Source organism: Vulpes vulpes, chromosome 5 (genome assembly GCF_048418805.1).
Source record: "Vulpes vulpes isolate BD-2025 chromosome 5, VulVul3, whole genome shotgun sequence".
Lineage (NCBI taxonomy): Eukaryota > Metazoa > Chordata > Mammalia > Carnivora > Canidae > Vulpes > Vulpes vulpes.
In genome coordinates this window covers 5,996,395-6,014,881 of record NC_132784.1, presented here as the reverse complement: position 1 = coordinate 6,014,881, position 18,487 = coordinate 5,996,395, and the positions used below count along the sequence as shown (strand labels likewise).

General features: G+C 37.5%; 1 protein-coding gene across 3 annotated transcripts in view; it reads left to right on the top strand.

The window, feature by feature from the left end:
- Positions 1-18,487, top strand: part of CNTNAP5 (contactin associated protein family member 5) — a 789,161-nt gene that overhangs the window by 496,552 nt on the left and 274,122 nt on the right. The gene's annotated exons all lie outside the window — the stretch shown is intronic.

Here is an 18,487-nt window from a genome sequence, read left to right as displayed (position 1 = left end):
GTTCTCAAGGTTTGAGGTAAAACAACTTTCGGGATCTTTCCTGTGACCTAACATCCTGCACCTGGCTTTTTTCTTTTCAGGTTTATTGAGGTCTATTTTTACATCATAAATTTCACCTCAAGTGTACATTCAGTGGTTTTTAGTATAGTTACACGGTTGTACAACCACCATCACTACATAATTATAAAATATTTCCACACCCCCCAAAAAACCCTGTACACTTTAGCAGTCATTTCTCATTCTACCTTTTAAATAACCTACCCTCAGCTGCTAGCTGCCACCAATACACTCTCTGTATATATAGACTTGCTTCATGTAGACATTTTTAGGTATGTGAAAGTATACAGTATGTGAACTTTCTTGACTGGCAAATTTCACTTAATATAATGGTCTAAAGGTTCAAGGTTCATCCATTTTGTAGCATTTGTTGATACTTAACTCTTTCCTATTGCCTAGCATTCCACTCTATGGATGCACTTTGTTTCCTCATTCATCATTTGATTGGCGTTGGGATGTTCCATTGTTTGGCTGTTAAGAATAGTGCTCCCATGAACATTCATGTACAGATTTTTATGTGGACATGTGTTTTCATTTCTGTAGAGTATATACCTAGGATTAGAATTGTTTGGTCATATCTCCCCTTTTAAAGCTTTTTTATTTTGAAATAACTCACAATAAATTGAAAAAAAAAAGTACTAGGAGATCGTGCATACCCTTTATCTCATTTCCTCCAATGATAGCATCTTGGATAACTGTGGTACAATACCAAAAACAGGAAAAATGGCATTGATAATATACACAGTTTTTTCAGATTATTCCACTTGGCATGCACGTCTGCGTGTATGTGTGTGTGTGTGTGTGTGTGTGTGTGTCTGTCTGGTTCTGTGCAATTCTATCACACATGTATGGATTTGTGTAATTGCTGCCATAACCAGGATGAAGATACTTTCATCACAAAGACCCTTCATGATGTTCCTTTGTAGTCATACATCTTCTCTTATTCTCCCCATTCCTAACCTTTAACCGCCACTAATCTGTTTGTGTCTCTACTAGCCTACTTTCCAGTAATGCAAATGCAACAGAATCTATGCCTGTTTTCAACCTACACCATATATTTATATATATAAACTGTGACATTGAAAGATCTGTTTTCTAATTTCATTTCTTGACACATTTTTTGAACTAATGTCAGCAATCCCATCAGTCTTAACATAGTATTTTTTTTTCTTTCTTGTACTAAAAACAGGCAAGGCAAACTCCCATAGACCTACTTGCACAAGGGGTTTGCTAAATGTAATTAAATAAATGGTTGTTAAGTGCAAAATGCTTCACAAGCATTTACTTAATTACTAGGATTAATTTGATCTTATTTATGTCTGTATGCCATGTATGTAGATCTGTAACTAAATATTCAATCATGTGGTAAATATTAGATTGCCAGGGACATGGAAGGAAAGGAAGGAAATAGGACTGAACCATTTTAAGGACTCAAAAAACATTGTCTTGTAAGCAAGTTTCTTGTCTTTTCCTATAGTTTTACAAAAGGAATATACTACAGCTCTGACCTTGGTACTCGAAAAGGTGAGATCTAAATAAAACTATTTTGCTGTCTGAATACTATCATTATCTTTAATGAGAGTGGGCATCAAAAGGACATTTCAAATTGTACCTTAGGCAATAAATTAGCTGCCAGAACTAGATGCAGACTATTTTCCTTAAATATGAAAACACTGATCCATCTGCTCTGTCTAGCTACATTATACATCAGTTTATATTAATATAAAAATCTATTCTAACGAGTCTTAATATGTCCATCATTGTCCTTTTCATTGACGAGCACATATCTTTGTCTGCACCCATAATATTAGACCTTTAAATGTAGCACATTTACTATTTGCTGTTCTGACTGCTTTGAGTGGAGGTAACTCTTGCTCTACTGATAGAATTTCTTTTGTTTTTCCTTTGTGGTCTCTCTTCTTCCTGACAGGAAATGTGGTGTTTTTCCTGTAGAGGACCTCCAATAGCAATTTAGAGACCATATAAGACATAGCAAGTCTTTTTTTAAAAAAAGATTTTATTTCTTTATTTGAGAAAGAGGGCACGGGCATGGGGGAGGGGCAGAGGTGGAAGCAGACAGCAGGCTGAGCAGGGAGCCCAACCAGGCAGAGCTGGTTCCAAGGACCCAGAGATCATGACCTGAGTAGACGGTTAACTGACTGAGCCACCCAGGCATCCTCATATCAAGTCTTTTTACATGAGTGGAAATGATCATATAATTTTTCTTTTTGGCTCTACTGTTGGATTAAGCCCACACTTGGCTATGATATTCTTTCAAAATATGCTTTTGGGTTCTAATTGCTGATATTTTAAGTAAAATTTTGTTGTTGATATTCACGAGTCTGTAGGTCTTTTTTGGGGGGGGTGATCTCTGTTAGAGTTGGACATCATCTTTATACTATATATCATATTTGGAAAATTTATTTTTTTTCTGTACCTTGGAGAAATATAAATAGCATTAGGCTTATCTACTCCTTAAAATATTCCCTTGAGAAATTATATGATCCTATGCCCCTCCCCACCAGGGGCACTCTTTTTAAATTTTTTCTTTAAATTCAATTAGCCAACACATAGTACATCATTAGTCTCAGATGTTTTGTTCAACAATTTATCAGTTGTGTATAACACCTAATTCTCATCACATCATGCTTCCTCCTTAATGCCCATCAGTCAATCACCCCAACTCCCACCAACCTCCGCTCCAGCAACCTTCAGTTTGTTATCTATAATTAGGTTCAGTTTGCTTCCTCTGGTAGTTTTTCTCCCTCTCTGATGACTTCCCATTCAGCTTTCCCTCTTTGCAGGAGGGAAAATACTTGTTTTTACTTTTTATATTTTAGGAAGTAGGTATTTAAAATTGTTTCATCTATATTGGGGTTAATTTTGTTAAGTTGTAGATCTGAATTATGTGATATCTAGAACCATGCCAGTGAGGCTTGCACTCAACAGGGAGTCTGTTTCAGATTCCTCCCTCTGGCCCTTGCCCCTGCTCATGCTCTCTGTCTCTCTTTCTAAAATAAATAAATATGGCACCTGTGTGGCTCAATCAGTGGAGCATCTGCCTTTGGCTGAAGTCATGATCCTGGGGTCCTAGAATTGAGCCCCTGAATCAGGCTCCCTGCTCAGTGGAGAGTCTGCTTCCCCTCTCCCTCTCCCTCTCCCTCTGCCTCTCCCTCTCCCTCTCCCTCTCCCCTTGCTCATGCTCTCTCTCTCTCTCTCTCTCTCTCTCTCATGTTCTCTTTCTCTCTCAAATAAATATTAAAAATATATATTTAAAAATAAATAAATAAATAAATAAATAAATAAATAAATCTAAAAAAAAAAAAAGAATAGCGTGTTATAAGACCAGGGAGACAGCTGTGTACCAGATAGAAACCATACCATCTATATGCATCAGATCAGAAAGATCCAGAAGGTAATTTTTTAAAGAAGTTGAAATTCATAGAGTACCTGAAATGCCTGAATATTAAGACAAAATATTTATTATGAGAGACATTTTCAAACACACCTAATGATAGAATAGTACAGTTGTTCTCTTTGTATTCTTCCCTCAGGTTCAACATTTATCAATATGCTGTGATTTTTGTTGTAACTATTTTCATTTCTATTTTTTTAGATGGAGCAATGTATTCCTTTTTTAATTTTAATTCTAGTAGATTATACAAATAGTGTTGTATTAGTTTTTAGTTTCAGGTATGCAAGATAGTGATTCAATAATTCAATACATTACTCAGTGTTCATCACAATAAAGTGTACTCAATCCCCTTCATCTGTTTCCCCCATCTCTCCACCCACTTCCCCTCTGGTAACCAGCAGTTTGTCCTCTATATTTTTAAGACTCTGTTTTTAGAGTCCTCCCTTTTTTCTTTATGCACTTGTTGTTGTTTTTTTCTTAAATTCCTCATTTGAGTGAAATAATATGGTATTTATCTTTCACTGACTGACATTTCACTTTTAGTGCTTTATCTCTAGATCCATCCATATCGTGGCAAGTGGCAAGATTTCATTCTTTTTTATGCTGGAATAATATTGCACTGTGTATATATACCACATCTTCTTTATCCATTCATCTACTAATGGACACTTGGACTGCTTCTATAATTTGGTTGTTTTTAGTAATGCTGCAATAAACATAGGGCTGCATTTATCTTTTCAAATTAGTGTTTTCATATTCTTTGGGTAAATATCCAATAGTGGGATTATTGGATTATATGATAGCTCTATTTTTAATTTTCTGAGGAAATGCCATACTTTCACAGTGGCTGCATCAGCTTGCATTCCCACCAACAGTGCATGAGAGTTCCTTTCTCTCCACATTCTCGCCAGTACTTGTTTTACGTATTTTTGATTTTAGCCATTCTGACAGGTGTGTAGTAATATCTCATTGTAATTTTGATTTGCATTTCCCTAGTGATGAGTGATGTTGAGCATCTTTTCATGTGTCTATTGGCCATCCGGATGTCTTCTTTGGTGAAATGGCTCTTTATGTCTTCTGCCCATTTTTTTTTTTTTTTATGATAGTCACATACAGAGAGAGAGAGAGAGAGACAGAGACATAGGCAGAGGGAGAAGCAGGCTCCATGCACCGGGAGCCTGACGTGGGATTCGATCCTGGGTCTCCAGGATCGCGCCCTGGGCCAAAAGCAGGCGCTAAACCGCTGCCCCACCCAGGGATCCCTCTTCTGCCCACTTTTAATTGAATCATTTGGTTTTATCTGATATGTCATTTGCAAATATCCTCTTTCATTCAATAGGTCATCTTTTAGTTTTGTTGACTATTTCCTTTGCTGTGCAGATGCTTTTTATTTTGATATGGCCCCAATAGTTTATTTTTACTTTTGTTTCCTTTGCCTCAAGAGGCATATCTAGAAAAAGGTTTCTACAGTGCATGTCAGAGAAATTATTGCTTGTGTTCCCTTCTAGGATTTTTATGGTTTCAGGTCTCATATTCTTAATCCATTTTGAGTTTATTTTTGTGTACAGTGTAAAAACTGATCCAGTGTCATTATTTTCTGTGTAGCTGTCCAGTTTTCCCAATACCATTTCTTGGAGAGACTTTTCTCATTGCATATTCTTGCATCATTTGTCAAGGATTAATTAATTATATAATCATAGGTTTATTTCTGGTCTCTCTGTTCTATTCCCTTGATTTTATGTCTGTTTTTGTGCCAATACCATACTATTTTGATTGCTATATCTTTGTAGTATATCTTGAAATCTGGGATCGTGATACCTCCAGCTTTGTTCTTTTTCAAGATTGTGCTGGCTATTTCAGGATCTTTTGTGGTTTTATACAAATTTTAGGATTCTTTGATCTAGGTCTGTGAATACTGCTATTGGTATTTTGACAGAGGTTGCATTAAATCTGTAGGTTGCTTTGGGTAGTATGGATATTTTAGCAATATTTGTTCTTCCAATTTATGAGCATAGAATCTTTGTATTTGTGTAATCTTCAATTTTTTTCATCAGCATTTTATAGTTTTCATAGTACAGGCCTTTTACTTCCTTGGTTATGTTTATTCTTAGGTATTTTATTATTTTTGATGGAATTGTAAATGGGATTGCTATCTTAATTTCTCTTTCTGTGTTTCATTATTGGTGTATAGGAATGCACCAGATTTCTGTGTATTGATTTTGTAGCCTGTGACTAAATTTATTTATCAGTTCTAGTAGTGTTTTGGGAGTCTTTATGGTTTTCTATATATACTATCATGTCCTCTCCAAATAGGGAAAATTTTTCTTCTTCCTTGCCAATTTAGGTGTTTTTAAATTTCTTTTTCTTGACTGATTTCTGTGACTATGTTGAATAAAGTGGTAATGTGGACATTATTTCCTTGTTCTTGATCTTATGGGAAAACTCTCAGGTTTCCCCCATTGAATGATATTAGCTGTGGATTTTTCACATATGGCCTTTAGTATTTTGAAGTATGTTCCTTCTAACCTTACTTTGTTAGGGTTTGTTGTTGTTTTGCCTTTTAAAATTAATTATTATTATTTTTTAAGAGATAGAGTATGTGTGAGCAAGCAAGGAGGGGCAGAGAGAGAAGGAGAAAGAGAATCTCAAGGAGGCTTCATGCTCAGAGCAAAGCCAGGCATAGTGCTCAATCTCACAACCCTAAGATCGACCTGACCCAAAATTAAGAGTTGAAGACTCAGCCAACTGAGCCACTCAAGTACCCCAAGGTTTTTTTTTCCTTTAATTCTTATTATTGTGAATGGATACTGTACTATCTCACATGTTTTTTCTGCACTTATTGAAAATGTCATATGGTTATTACCCTTTCTCTTATTGATATGATGTATCATGCTGATGGATTCACAAATTTTGAACCACGCTAGCATCTCAGAAATAAATAAATTCCACTTGGTCATGGTGAAAGATTTTGTTAATGTGTTGTTGGATTCAGTTTGCTAATATTTTTCTGAGGATTTTTGCATCTTTGTTCATCAGTGATATTGGCCTGAGTTTGATGATTGATTTATCATGTCTTTATTGTTTTGGTATCAGGGTAATGGTGCCTTCATAGAATGCATTTGGAAGCCTTCCTTTCTCTTCTGTTATTAGCATACTTTTAGAAGAATAGGTATTAATACTTCTTTAAACGTTCAATTGATTTTGCCTTTGAAGGAGGAGGGGCAAAGTGGCGGAAGAGTAGGGTCCCCAAGTCACCTGTCCCCACCAAATTACCTAGATAACCTTCAAATCATCCTGAAAATCCACGAATTCGGCCTGAGATTTAAAGAGAGACCAGCTGGAACGCTACAGTGAGAAGAGTTTGTGCTTCTATCAAGGTAGGAAGACGGGGAAAAAGAAATAAAGACACAAAAGGCCTCCAAGGGGGAGGGGCCCCGCGAGGAGCTGGGCTGAGGCCGGGGCAAGTGTCCCCAGGACAGGAGAGCCCCGACCAGGAGAAGCAGGAGCTGCACCGACCTTCCCGGGCGGAAAGGGGCTCGCAGGGAGTTAGAGCAGGACCCAGGAGGGCGGGGGTCAGGGTCCGGCCTCCCCCGGGACAGGCAGAGGCCGGGAGGGCCCAGGACAGCGAGGACGCTCCTGCCCCGAGCTGAGCAGATCAGCGGCCCCGCCCGGAGCCACCAGGCCCTGCAGACGGAGAGCCCCGGAGCTACTGCGGGAGCTGACTCCAGGGCTGCAGGGCGGGCCCCCGCCACTGCGGTTGTTCCTCCACAACCCCCCCGCCCCCAGCCCTGCACCAGGCAGGGGCAGAGCAGCTCCCCCAAGTGCTAACACCTGAGAATCAGCACAGCAGGCCCCTCCCCCAGAAGACCAGCTGGACGGACCAGTTCCAGGGGAAGTCAAGGGACTTAAACTATACAGAATCAGAAGATACTCCCCCGTGTTTTTTTTTTTTTTCTTTTTGATTTCTGTTTGCTTCCCCCACACTTTTTTTCTCCTTTCTTTCTTTTTCTTTCTCTTTTTCTTCTCTTTTTTCCTTTTTTTCCTTCCTTTTTTCTTTTTTCTTTTTCTCTTTCCTTTCCTTCTTTCTCTCCTCTCTTTTTCTCCTTTTCCCAATACAACTTGTTTTTGGCCACTCTGCCCTGAGCAAAATGACTAGAAGGAAAACCTCACCCCAAAAGAAAGAATAAGAAACAGTCCTCTCTCCCACAGAGTTACAAAATCTGGATTACAATTCAATGTCAGAAAGCCAATTCAGAAACACTATTATACAGCTACTGGTGGCTCTAGAAAAAAGCATAAAGGACTCAAGAGACTTCATGCCTGCAGAATTTAGATCCAATCAGGCAGAAATGAAAAATCAATCGAATGAGATGCAATCCAAACTAGAAGTCCTAACGACGAGGGTTAATGACGTGGAAGAACGAGTGAGTGACATAGAAGATAAGTTGATGGCAAAGAGGGAAACTGATGAAAAAAGAGACAAACAATTAAAAGACCATGAAGATAGATTAAGGGAACTAAACGACAGCCTGAGGAAGAAAAACCTACATTTAATTGGGGTTCCCAAGGTGCCGAAAGGGACAGAGGGCCAAAATATGTATTTGAACAAATCCTAGCTGAAAACTTTCCTAATCTGGGAAGGGAAACAGGCATTCAGATCCAGGAAATAGAGAGATCCCCCACTAAAATCAACAAAAACCGTTCAACACCTCGACATTTAATAGTGAAGCTTGCAAATTCCAAAGATAAAGAAAAGATCCTTAAAGCAGCAAGAGACAAGAAATCCCTGACTTTTATGGGGAGGAGTATTAGGGTAACAGCAGACCTCTCCACAGAGACCCGGCAGGCCAGAAAGGGCTGGCAGGATATATTCAGGGTCCTAAATGAGAAGAACATGCAACCAAGAATACTTTATCCAGCAAGGCTCTCATTCAGAATGGGAGGAGAGATAAAGAGCTTCCAAGACAGGCAGGACCTGAAAGGATATGTGACCTCCAAACCAGCTCTGCAAGAAATTTTAAGGGGGACTCTCAAAATTCCCCTTTAAGAAGAAGTCCAGTGGAACAATCCACAAAAACACGGACTGAATAGATATCATGATGACACTAAACTCATATCTTTCAATAGTAACTCTGAACGCGAACGGGCTCAATGACCCCATCAAAAGGCACAGGGTTTCAGACTGGATCAAAAAGCAGGACCCATCTATTCGCTGTCTACAAGAGACTCATTTTAGACAGAAGGACACCTACGGCCTAAAAATAAAAAGTTGGAGAAACATTTAACATTCAAATGGTCCTCAAAAGAAAGCAGGGGTAGCCATCCTTATATCAGATAAACTAAAATTTACCCCGAAGACTGTAGTGAGAGATGAAGAGGGACACTATATCATACTTAAAGGATCTATCCAACAAGAGGACTTAACAATCCTCAATATATATGCCCCGAATGTGGGAGCTGACAAATATTTAAATCAATTAATAAGCAAAGTGAAGAAATACTTAGATAATAATACACTTATACTAGGTGACTTCAATCGGGCTCTTTTTATACTCGATCGGTCTTCTAAGCACAACATCTCCAAAGAAACGAGAGCTTTAAATGATACACTGGACCAGATGGATTTCACAGACATCTACAGAACTTTACATCCAAACTCAACTGAATACACCTTCTTCTCAAGTGCACATGGAACTTTCTCCAGAATCGACCACATACTGGGTCACAAATCGGGTCTGAACTGATACCAAAAGATTGGGATCGTCCCCTGCATATTCTCAGACCATAATGCCTTGAAATTAGAACTAAATCACAACAAGAAGTTTGGAAGGACCTCAAACAGGTGGAGGTTAAGGACCATCCTGCTAAAAGATGAAAGGGTCAACCAGGAAATTAAGGAAGAATTAAAAAGATTCATGGAAACTAATGAGAATGAAGATACAACCGTTCAAAATCTTTGGGATGCAGCAAAAGCAGTCCTGAGGGGGAAATACATCGCAACACAAGCAGCCATTCAAAAACTGGAAAGGACTCAAATACAAAAGCTAACCTTACTCCTAATGGAGCTAGAGAAAAAACAGCAAATAGATCCTACACCCAGCAGAAGAAGAGAGTTAATAAAGAGTCAAGCAGAACTCAATGAAATCGAGACCAGAAGAACTGTGGAACAGATCAACAAAACCAGGAGTTGGTTCTTTGAAAGAATTAATAAGATAGATAAACCATTAGCGAACCTTATTAAAAAGAAGAGAGAGAAGACTCAAATTAATAAAATCATGAATGAGAAAGGAGAGATCACTACCAACACCAAGGAAATACAAACGATTCTAAAAACATATTATGAACAGCTGTATGCCAATAAATTAGGAAATCTAGAAGAAATGGATGCATTCCTGGAAAGCCACAAACTACCAAAACTGGAGCAGGAAGAAATAGAAAACCTGAACAGGCCAATAACCAGGGAGGAAATTGAAGCAGTCATCAAAAACCTCCCGAGACACAAGACTCCAGGGCCAGATGGCTTCCCAGGGGAATTCTATCAAACGTTTAAAGAAGAAATCATACCTATTCTACTAAAGCTGTTTGGAAAGATAGAAAGAGATGGAGTACTGCCAAATTCGTTCTATGAGGCCAGCATCACCTTAATTCCGAAACCAGACAAAGACCCCACCAAAAAGGAGAATTACAGACCAATATCCCTGATGAACATGGATGCAAAAATTCTCAACAAGATACTAGCCAATAGGATCCAACAACACATTAAGAAAATTATTCACCATGACCAAGTAGGATTTATCCCTGGGACACAAGGCTGGTTCAACACTCGTAAAACCATCAATGTGATTCATCATATCAGCAAGAGAAAAACCAAGAACCATATGATCCTCTCATTGGATGCAGAGAAAGCATTTGACAAAATACAGCATCCATTCCTGATCAAAACACTTCAGAGTGTTGGGATAGAGGGAACTTTCCTTGACATCTTAAAAGCCATTTACGAAAAGCCCACAGCAAATATCATTCTCAATGGGGAAGCACTGGGAGCCTTTCCCCTAAGATCAGGAACAAGACAGGGATGTCCACTCTCACCACTGCTGTTCAACATAGTTCTGGAAGTCCTCGCCTCAGCAATCAGACAACAAAAAGACATTAAAGGCATTCAAATTGGCAAAGAAGAAGTCAAACTCTCCCTCTTCACCGATGACATGATACTCTACATAGAAAACCCAAAAGCCTCCACCCCAAGATTGCTAGAACTCATACAGCAATTTGGTAGCGTGGCAGGATACAAAATCAATGCCCAGAAATCAATGGCATTTCTATACACTAACAATGAGACTGAAGAAAGAGAAATTAAGGAGTCAATCCCATTTACAATTGCACCCAAAAGCATAAGATACCTAGGAATAAACCTTACCAAGGAGGTGAAGGATCTATACCCTAAAAACTATAGAACACTTCTGAAAGAAATTGAGGAAGACACAAAGAGATGGAAAAATATTCCATGCTCATGGATTGGCAGAATTAATATTGTGAAAATGTCAATGTTACCCAGGGCAATTTACACGTTTAATGCAATCCCTATCAAAATACCATGGACTTTCTTCAGAGAGTTAGAACAAATTATTTTAAGATTTGTGTGGAATCAGAAAAGACCCCGAATAGCCAGGGGAATTTTAAAAAAGAAAACCATAGCTGGGGGCATCACAATGCCAGATTTCAGGCTGTACTACAAAGCTGTGGTCATCAAGACAGTGTGGTACTGGCACAAAAATAGACACATAGATCAATGGAACAGAATAGAGAACCCAGAAGTGGACCCTGAAATGTATGGTCATCTAATATTCGATAAAGGAGGAAAGACTATCCATTGGAAGAAAGACAGTCTCTTCAATAAATGGTGCTGGGAAAATTGGACATCCACATGCAGAAGAATGAAACTGGACCACTCTCTTTCACCATACACAAAGATAAACTCAAAATGGATGAGAGATCTAAATGTGAGACAAGAGTCCATCAAAATCCTAGAGGAGAACACAGGCAACACCCTTTTTGAACTTGACCACAGTAACTTCTTGCAAGATACATCCACGAAGGCAAAAGAAACAAAAGCAAAAATGATCTACTGGGACTTCATCAAGATAAGAAGCTTTTGCACAGCAAAAATACCATCAACAAAACTCAAAGACAACCTACAGAATTGGAGAAGATATTTGCAAATGATGTATCAGATAAAGGGCTAGTTTCCAAGATCTATAAAGAACTTATTAAACTCAACACCAAAGAAACAAACAATCCAATCATGAAATGGGCAAAAGACATGAAGAGAAATCTCACAGAGGAAGACATGGACATGGCCAACATGCACATGTGAAAATGCTCCGCATCACTTGCCATCAGGGAAATACAAATCAAAACCACAATGAGATCCCACCTCACACCAGTGAGAATGGGGAAAATTAACAAGGCAGGAAACCACAAATGTTGGAGAGGATGCAGAGAAAGGGGAACCCTCTTATCCTGTTGGTGGGAATGTGAACTGGTGCAGCCACTCTGGAAAACTGTGTGGAGGTTCCTCAAAGAGTTAAAAATAGACCTGCCCTATGACCCAGCAATTGCACTGTTGGGGATTTACCCCAAAGATTCAGATGCAATGAAACACCGGGACACCTGCACCCCGATGTTTCTAGCAGCAATGTCCACAATAGCCAAACTGTGGAAGGAGCCTCGGTATCCATCGAAAGATGATGGATAAAGAAGATGTGGTCTATGTATACAATGGAATATTCCTCAGCCATTAGAAACGACAAATACCCACCATTTGCTTCAACGTGGATGGATCTGGAGGGTATGATGCTGAGTGAAGTAAGTCAATCGGAGAAGGACAAACATTATATGTTCTCATTCATTTGGGGAATATAAATAATAGTGAAAGGGAATATAAGGGAAGGGAGAAGAAATGTGTGGGAAATATCAGGAAGGGAGACAGAACATAAAGACTCCTAAGTCTGGGAAATGAACAAGGGGTGGTGGAAGGGGAGGAGGGTGGAAGGTGGGGGTGAATGGGTGATGGGCACTGAGGGGGGCACTTGACGGGATGAGTACTGGGTGTTATTCTGTATGTTGGCAAATTGAACACCAATAAAAAATAAATTTATTATAAAAAAAAGAAAGAATTTGCCTTTGAAGCTGTCTGATCCTGGACTTTTGTTGGGAGTTTTTTGATAACTGATTCAGTTTCATTGCTGGTGATCAATCTGTTCAAATTCTCTTTTTCTTCCTAATTCAGTTTTGAGGAGTTAAATGTTACTAGGAATTTATCCATTTCTTCTAGGTCGTCCAATTTGTTGGATATAATCTTTCATGATATTGTCTAATAACCCTTTGTATTCCAGTGGTTTTGATTGTTATTTCTCCTCTTTCATTTCTGATTTTGCTTACTTGAATCCTTTCTCTTTCTCTTTTTATGACCCTGGCTAAAGGTTTATCAATTGTGTGGATCTCTTAAAAAAAACCAGTTCCTGGGCAGCCTGGGTGGCTCAGTGGTTTAGCGCCTGCTTTGGCCCAGGGCATGATCCTGGGGACCCAGGATCGAGTCCCACTTCGGGCTCCCTGCATGGGGCCTGCTTCTCCCCCTGCCTGTGTCTCTGCCTTTCTTTCTCTCTCTCTCTCTCTGTGTCTCTCATGAATAAATAAATAAAATCTTAAAAAAAAAAAAAGAGCCAGTTCCTCATTTTAATGATCTGTTCTACTTTTTGTTTGTTTCTATTTGTTTGTCTCTGCTCTAATCTTTATCATTTCTTTCCTTCTATTAGCATGGGGTTCTGTTTATCCTTTTTCTAGCTCTTTTAGCTCGTTTATTTGAGATTTTTCTTACTTCTTAATGCAGGCCTGTATTGCTATAAACTTTCCTCTAGGACCACTTTTGCTGCATCCCAAAGATTTTGGATTATTGTTTCTTCATTTTCAAGTATTTATTGATTTCTTCTTTGATTTCTTGGTTGATCCATTCATTGTTTAGTAGCATGTTTTTAACCTCCATGTATTTATGTTTTTTTCCAGATTTTTTTCTTGCTCTTGATTTCTAGTTTCATAGCATTGTGGTTGGAAAAGATGCACATTATAACTTCAATCCTTTTAAATTTGTTGAAACTTGTTTTATGACCTAATATGTGATCTATGTCCATGTGCTCTTGAGAAGAATAGGTATTCTGCTTTTTTAGGATGGAATGTTCTGAATATATCTGGTAGATCCATCTAGTACAATGTGTTATTCAAAGCCAGTGTTTCTTTATTGATTTTCTGTTTGGATGATCTATCAATTGATGTAAGTGATTAATGTCATCTACTATTATTGTATTAGTATCAACTCCTTCCTTTAATAGATCTTTATGTATTTGAATACTCCCATGATGGGTGTATAAATATTTACAATTGATATATCTTCTTGTTGAATTGTTCCCTTTATGATTATATAAGTGTCCTTTTTTTAATTGTTGTTGTTACAGTCTTTTTTTAAAGTCATCTTGTCCAATGTGAGTATTGCTACTCTAGCTTTCTTTTCAGTTTATTTGGCATGAAAAGTGTTTTTTCATCCCTTTATTTTCAGTCTGCATGTGTGTTTAGATCTGAAATGAGTCTTTTGCAGGCAGCATATAGATGGTCTTGCTTTTCGACTATGGAACACTTTTAAAACAAATTGTGTACTGATGATTTCATTACAACTGTATGCATCTTTAACAAAGAAGACCTTTTTATCTTTTGCAATAAAACCGACTTCCACTATCATACCAAACCAAAATTAAATTAAAAAATACTTTCTTGATATCATCTGATGCCAAATTGTATTTATTTATATTTTGCTTGTCTTTTTGTGTGTGTGTGTGTGTGTGTGTGTGTGTGTGTGTCTGTAAGTCTACACATAGTGGTTGACTGGTGTGTCTCTTGCATCCCTATCCTCTTTTTACTATCTTTTTTGTTTTTTTAAGGAAACTGAGTCATATGTTCCCACATTCTGGATTTAGCTAATTGCATCCTTAGAGTGTTGGTGAGCATGTTTCTTTACCTCTTTTTGTAAATTAATGTTTAAATTTTGGAACTTGATTAGATCGCCTTCAGATTTTTGGCAAGTCTGATGTAGTGCTGTGAATTTCTGATTATATTACATTAGAGACACCTTAGTAATTACTTTGGGGAATGTTGAGATTGATCTGTGAGTTTGGGTATTGTTAATTTAATCCATCCATTACAAAGTCTTCTGTCAACTTATTTTTTTAATGGAATATTAAGTTACCATCAAATATATTCCATACAAGAAAGGAAGGGTATGATTTGTACTTTTTCCAATTTTTAGAATAGGACTTTATTCTCTAGCATCTTCCAGGGGTGACCAAGGGACTTAGAGAGATAGATCAATGATAAATAAGTAGATGATAGATAGATATTTAGATAGATAATAGATAAAAACACTAGCAGATTGTATATCTTCAAATATATAAATACAGTCATTAATTTTTTTGATGCTCAAATTCTTGCATCAAATTGGCTCCAATACCATTTTTTACATACTCTAATTTTTATAGCTTTCTTATTTTCAAGCAAAAAAGGAGTTCTAATCTCATTCTGTCCAAACATAAACTCAGTAAAACCCTTCTTCCTTTTAGTGGGAAAATGTGTTTAGAAACCACAGTTTGTGCATTAGAGTGCTTCCAGTACTTGCAGTGGTCCAAATGTGAAAAGACATCATTAAAAATATTAAATAATGAGTTCATACTGATACTACCAACTTAAGTTAAAATTCCAGAGTTATATTTTTTTACATTTTACATTTTTATTTTTTATGGTAAAATGTTAGCTTCTGTTGTCATTGACAACATAATTAGCTATTAGTTGTTCTTGATATGTATAATAGTTTAATAAATTAATACCAGTATTATTTAACATGAAGGCAGTTTAATATATTTTAATATTTTTGCTAATTTTTTCTGATAAATATATCCTATTTTCTACTAATCAAGTTACTGTTTTCAATGTGTTTAAGTTTGTGAATTTATAATAAAACTAAAAATATTTTCATTAGTCGCTTGTGGAAGATAGTAGGGGACAACTCGTGTTTTGAAGCTGATAAAGAGGAAGCATCAGCTATCACTCTGGTTTTTCATATAATCTTGTTTATTGTAAACTAATAATTAATTGATAAATAATATTTCATTTTTATAAAATGCTCCCAGTAATAAATCAAGAAAGAATGATAGATCAGCAACATACAAATGTCTTTTTGGGCAAAGTCCTTATGTTTTATGAGCTTATTTATAGTATTTATAAGAGGGGATGCTTATTACAGTCTTCCCTCAGCTATCTCCCTGTAACTGAGCCAAAATTTCAGGATAAAGTGTATTAGGAATGGTAGGCTAACTAAGGTAGTAATTAGTCCCCAAATATCAATGCCTTAGTAAAATAAAAGGGCTTTTTAATACCTCCTCCTCCCATTATATGCCATGTGACCCTGTTCCATGAATTCAAAGATGATACAATCTACCTCTATAACTCCATTTCCTTTTAGGTCCTTGTGATGCTCTATTTGGATTTTGGTTAGCTAAGTGATTTCCTTCAGTCAAAATTGCATTGAGCAAACATTGCTCAGCAAACATTGTCAGAGGCCTGACAATCGCTTGCCATTTTGTTGATTTCGGAGCCTTTATTTATGGGAATTTGCATCTGAAAGACCACAAAGGGAGAACCACAGCAACCCAACAAGCTCTGCTGACCCAGGAGCTAGGAGCAGACAAACATGCAGGCCTCATATGACATTCTGAACCTGACCAGGAACTTCCCAGATTAGCCCAGACCTGTAGAATCCTGGAATGATTGTTGTTTTAAGTTAGTTTTTTCAATGGTTTATTATATGGCAATGGATAACTGATACACTGAGAATATTAAATAAAACAAGATTAGCCAATATTATAATAGTGTGATAATACCAGGTTCATTTTATTACTTTGCATTCTTTACATGAATTCCAAACATTCTGTAAAGAAAAGTTACAAAGAAATGACTGAATGTCAGTATCACCTGAAACAATTTTTAATTAATTTGTTTTCATTTGTCTTCACAGTGTTGAAAGATTTCTCTTTTTCTATATCTGATTTAAAAAAAAATATTTAAAATATTTGTTTTGTTTCAAAACTTAAAATATAAATATCCACAATGTTCTAGCTTTCATCTCTGTACTCTCTCCTCATTCTTTCTTTCTCTCCCCTTAGGTATCCATTTATATTAGTTGTTACATTAATATTTTGGGAGGCATTTTAGAGATTTGTTAGTGAATTTGTAACTGATACAAATACAGTTAAATTTGTAATTGATACATAGACAACTAGGCAAACGAGAGAATAAGGCAGTTATTAATTTAAAGAAAAAACTACATTTGTTTCAGAAAAAGAAAATCACTTTATAAGATTAGCCAATTGTGAATAGCATGTAAATTGTCACATCAATGTAAACAGTATCCATTGATATAACTAAAACTATAATACAACTATATTGGAAGTTTGGGAATGGGGGAAAGTTCTTTGAATATGGGGAGTGAGTGAAAAGCCAGTCTTATCTCTTATGCTGGTAAGTGAATAAATAACCTGTATAAGTGAAAAAAAAAAAAAAACCCAAGAAATAGCAATTTGGACATGTTATACAGGGAAAGAAACAGTCAGTATCAAAAGAATGAACTAAGAACTAAAAGTTGTCATCTCTGCAGAAGGGAGGTAGAACCTGTTTGTTGGTTTTTCACAACGAGCCTTGTGATGATCTTATGAGTGTCTCTTTGAAGTCTTCCTAGTTGTATGAGCTACTCTCTTTCTTATACTTATGGCCCCTTGAGAAATTAATGCATTGAGAGTTTATCAGCTATCTATTGCTGTGTAATGACTTATAGCAAAACTTGGCATCTGGAAACAACAGATATTAATATCTCATAGTTTCCCTGGGTTCTTGAAAAATTTAGCTGGATGGATCTGGCTCAATCTCTCATATGTCTGCAATAAAGATGTCAGTCAGAAATGCAGTTGTTTTGGTGTTTGACTCTGGAAATCTGCTTCAGGGCTCAGTCACATGGCATGCCCAGAAGACTTCAAGCTCACTCACGTGGGCCTTTTCCCAGGACAGCCTCGGGACAGAACACTTGGCTTTTCTGACAGCAAATGATCCAGGAGCATCCAAGAAGGAGGCCACAGCCTTTTTAAAATCTAGTCTCGGAAATGACATCTATCACCTTTGTCATATTGTGTTAGAGGCATCTCCGTAAGTTCAGCCCACACACAAGAGGAGAGCATTAATTCAGGAACAAAATATGAAGGCTAAGGATGTGGATAAGATGAAGTATCTTAGAGGTTGCTTACCGCAGGAGAAGTGGCTTCTCCCAGTTCCCATAAGTAAGTGTGAGTGGTAGCCCTATGATGCAAAATCACCCAATTTGATTCCAGGGCTCATGTTCTTAACCACTACGGAACTCCCACATGTTGCCTGCATGGTCTTCACCCTGCAGGGGAAAGCAGTACCTCCTTTCATGCCATCCTGGAGGTGTGGGGGTGGTGGGAGGGATAACAACACATAAGAGCTGACTTTCATATGTGTGGCACACAGCCAGGTATGTTAGATTTGGGCAAACAGAAGTAAACTATATGTTATACTCAATATATAGGATGAAAACTATGACTCACCCATTTACCTCTGGTTCCGAAAGTGTGCATGACTGCAAGAAAGAATTATAGGAGTACAAGGATAACCTTGAATTCACTCTAATTTATAAAAAGTCAAACCCTCTCAAGCTTTAGAACTTTATTGGTAATGAATTATCTGAGGCACCCCTCACACTTGATCATGACAAAGTACAGCTTCATATTTCTGGGATGGGGCATTAGTCACAGGGGCATGTTGGCTAAGGTGAAGAGTTGGTGCTATATCTTTAAAGCTGTTGGGAGCCACTGAACTGTTTTAAGCATGGGGGGATGACATAATTGG